Consider the following 4,923-nt stretch of genomic DNA (forward strand, 5'->3'; position numbering starts at 1 on the left):
ATATATAAATGGGAGTTACTATGTACAGCTGAATAGAGATTTTGAATATTTGAACATTGTCAGAATTAGAAACATTTCTGTATGTTCTCCTGCTCTAAATATTATGTGGACTGTATCTTGTGCTCTCTCCTGAAAATAAGATGAGCCTTGTGTTCTAGAAAAATCTGTACTACATGGATTTAAATGGATTTCTGAAATATTGGATAACAAAAGCCATGCATTTGAACCTACAGACTATACCAAAGAACAGTGGTTGCTTTTGGTCTAATTATCTTCTTAGCAGGATGAGCAATCTCTGAGACAGACATCTGTCTTAGTTACTGTTCTGTTGCTGTTAGGGATGCCATGACTCTAATTCAAGACTAAGGCAACTTTTATAGAGGGAAGCATTAAATCATGAGTTTGTTTATTATCTCTGAAGGGTGAGAGAGAAGGAGAGAAAACGGGAGTAAAATGATATTCAACCAGGTTATACCTACTTCAACAAGGGCATGCCCTTAATCCTTCTCAAATAGTTCCACTAACTAGGACCTACCATTCCGTTCAATCATGAGTCTATGAGGGTCATTCTCTTCAAACCACAAAACCCTAATACAAAATTCTGCCAATTATCCCAAAAGCATTTAAACGCAAAGTTCTATAAAAAAACACACGCATGCACACACACACACACACACACACACACCTTCAGAAAGCAATATGTCCGCAACTTATACATTAAGCCATATGTAACTACCACCTTGTAACCAGTTTTGAATGGTTCAACCTAACAGTATTGGAATACATTAACAAAATTAATGCCTTCTATTTTCTTCTCTTAAAACCATTTCTGCCTATAACTTGTAATCTGAATTCATCTGAACATGTATTGTTACCAACAAATACACCAATAATTATGCAGTCAAAATCCAAAGCATTAAAATTATCTATATCAAATGAATCATACACTGAAACAGCTCCCATAATTGAGTCTGATCGTGCCAAATCATGTCTGAAACAACACTGCATGATAGACACATCATCAGATATTTCAAGAGCTGTTGGAAGGGGAAAAAAACAAATGTTCCCGTTTGTCACTGGAACACACCATAAAAGTGTTAGAGAGGTATGCTAACAGGTTTTGCCCAATGACTGGCAATTAATACCAAGGACATTTTAGACCATCTATAGCATCACCACACCGAGACCATCTATTTATATTTCAATGGGCAGTACCTGCTAACCCTTTGTATCTGTGCTAGGTTATCTTTGGAGTCACATTTCTTGTTTAAAAAAGCACTTGGATCCTCTATCGTCAATATAAACAAAAGCTTTTACCACATGCAATTTGCTCTCTTTGGGGGTAATGAAATGAACTATAAAGTGTGAAATGTATTTTGCCTTACAAAAGAGAAGAGGCAATGAACAACTGATGTGTCATAGTGAGGTTTTCATACTAGGTTTCAAATAATAAACATGAATAGCATCATAGAACATAGAGCACACACGGTGAAACTTTATTTGCACTAAGGAATGTCTTCATTTTTATTGTTCATTTTCTAATAATACATTTGCTCTTTTTCCAGTATACCGAGTAGTTGTACATATCTAATTCACTACAAGAATTTAGATACATAGTTAAGTATGTGATGCTACTGCAGTTAGAAGCTTAAAGCAAGTATCTGATATGAAATATTGAAGATAATGTCCAACCTTGGTTTCAACTATAGTAGTGTCCTTAATATCTCAGCACACAACTGCACAAAATCTTGTCTGCTATTATATGCTAATTTACATCCACATACATAAGGATGAGCAAAGTCATAAGAATGGAAAAGCAGAGTATCAGCATTACAATGGCTACAAAAGATACTGATGTGTGCTTTCCTTTTCCTTCAGCTTTAGCACTACCTGATGGGTCCTTGTAAAATTTTTGTATTTTACATTTTTATTCCAAACTGCAATGACACTTGTGTGTGTGCACGTGCATGCACACCTCATAGGTTTTGATGTCAAACAGTGTCTGAACATGTATTTCAGGAAGGCTCATTATGTGAACATGTAGATTAATCCATTCTGTAAATGTCAAGTTTTGAATTTTAAGGGCTACATGGCATAAGGTACCCCCATGTAAAGAATTTTGTTTACATCTTAGAGGACATTGGTTAAGAAGGGGAAAGTGAAGAACAAAGGCTGTTACTTCACTGAGTTTACATTCCCTGTCTTAAGAGACTTAGAAGTGAAGCAGACTATAGTGTAACAGAAAGGTGTTAGATAGTAGGAACTCAATAATTGGAATTTTGTAAAAGACCCAGCAGAAATATCAAACCCATTTAAAGTATTAAATGTACAAATCCACATAATCAAATAAACAGTCATTACTGCTAAAAGAAGACATCAATGGCACACTACATTTGAGCTGAGTCTCCTTCAAACAGTCGTGCTTCAGAGTCTCATTGTAGATATACATGACGTAGCCTTTGCTTTCTGGGGCCCTAAATCCCTCCTTCACATCAGAAGTTAAAATGACAACACTTGGATTCTCATCAAATGATGTTTTATTAGCAAAAACATTTAACACATAAGGGTAACAAAAAGGATATAAAGGAGTGGAGTATGCAAAGTGGGTAAGAGAAGAAAGGCTGCTTCTGTCTCTGTTCCTTCTCTATGTAGCACTGATGACTAAGGACTGTTACACCTATCTCTGAATTCACTTTCCAAAACGTTCTGCTATGGTCTGACCGTCCCCTCCCAAGCTCATGTTTGTTATTAGAAGGTTACTAGTAAGTGGGACCTTTAAAAACAGGTGTTGTCACATAAAATGGTATGATAAATACCCCATCTTCCCCAACCAGTTTTACCATGTGATAAAACAGCAAAGTAAACCCTTGCCAGATGTTGGTATTTTGACATGGGCTTCCAGGACTCCAAAAACTGTGAGAATATAAAGGAGTGGAGTCATTTTGATATGAATTACCCAGTCTGTGGTAGGTACACTGTTACAAAACTCCACTGCCCAGAAAGGCATGTCCCTCAATAAATTCATTCACCAACTTTCCAGGTTGAAGTTTAGCTGTAAGGTCAGGGTGATTTGAAATGCACTCTATAACGAAAGTGAGGGTATCAAACTTACATCTCTTTCTCAAAAGGTCTGTTAGTCTGTGTACTGCTCCAAATCCAGACTGGGTAACTTACAATGGGTTAATATTCTTGTTTCTGCAGGCTGGAAAATAGCAGCTTTTTTGATGTTGGCCCATGTCTGCTCCAAAGTCAGCACCTTGTTCCCATAATTTCCATTGGAGGATTAGAAGAGGAAGAGAGATAACAGTCTCCACCAGCCGTAGTACAGGGCGTTCACCCACTGATGGGTAGCTTCGTTCATAAGGAATCACATCCCAAAGGCCCCATATCATTTAATACTGCCTACAGCATATTGTCTGACAACTCATTTTGGATGAAATCCATTAGCAGTTGTGTTCCAGCCCAAAGATGAAGGGTTGACTACAAGACACATCCTGAGCAGACAATCCATCCTCAAATGCTAAGAATATAGAGCTTGTAGCTAGTTTTTCTCACCAGTACCACTACTGCTACCCAAAACTAGCCCACTCAGTTATCAAGAAAGCTGTAGTAATGCGTTTGCCCTGAAATATCTGTTGACTATGATTAAAGTCTGTGCAGTATGCACTCTGAACTGCTGAGCCATTTTTCCATGCCAAATACAATCTTAATTCTATTAAGCAGAAACATTCTACAAGCCAGAAATACATGCTGCAAGCTATAAAGAGCAACCTTCAGAGAGTAATGAAGAATCCCAACATAATAAAAGACACATATTGCACAGACTAAGCTCTGTGTGCCACACCAGAGCTCTACAGCTCTCTATTACAAATACTGCAGCTGCCTGTCTGTAGGGAACTAAGTGAGACCTCAATGCAAACAGAGCTGACAGGCTTGAAATAAGGGTGCCATACAAAGTACTGTAGAAATGTCAAAGAATGAAAGGTCAGAAGCACCACCTGAGTAAGGTGCTGAGAACACAGAGAAACCTGGATTTGACTCCTTGCCGTGGTAAAAGCTACTACGTGGTCTTGGTGAGATTGACAGCCCTTCTGAGCACTCATGTTCCTCAGTCAATAAACCTGTACAAACTACACTGGAAGCCGACTCACGCTCAACATCCTTAATTGTTTTTAACGTTTGTTTTCGCAAAGGCTGGAAAACACTTGCTTAATTAATAACTCTAAATTCAGTCATGTATGCCTTTATTATGCATGTCATCCATGTCAGACACCAGAGTGCCTAGGAGTAGACACAGAACACACATATCTACCCACACATGCACTAATACAAGCAGCAGAGCAGTGAGATTACATATTTCTACGTAACAGCTACTAGACAAGGAGTCTGCCCACACACAGCTAACACTGAGTGCCAGCTTCGGCCAATAGTCTTCCTCCTTCGCACTTCCAACTTGCTTGAGAAAACCAACCTTAAAGAATTCCTGAACTTATAACTAATTTCAAAAGTCTCAAGTTTATAAAAATACTTTAACGCTTAGTAGGACTTCAACATCTTAAGGTTATACTAAAAGGACAATCAGTGGTCAGCATATGAGAAGCAGTGATGAAACTGCTTCCTAACCACCACTGTGCATACCGTTTACCAGCTATGGGTAGTGGAGGACATGATTCAACAATTTACTTAAATATTAACTCAACTGGCGTTCTCTAAGAATGACATGAACTGATCCTATGAATACTACTTCATAAAGGTTACAAATATATATGAACTCACAACAGAGATACTTAAAATATATATGAATGCACAACTGAGTCATTGATTTAGTATTTAATGGTGTATTTTTTTTAAAAAAATCTAGTTCCATAATATATATTTGTTAAAAATTTTTTTACCATATTTCTCTGAAATACAAGCATACAA

Source organism: Micromys minutus (genome assembly GCF_963924665.1).
Source record: "Micromys minutus genome assembly, chromosome: 14".
NCBI lineage: Eukaryota > Metazoa > Chordata > Mammalia > Rodentia > Muridae > Micromys > Micromys minutus.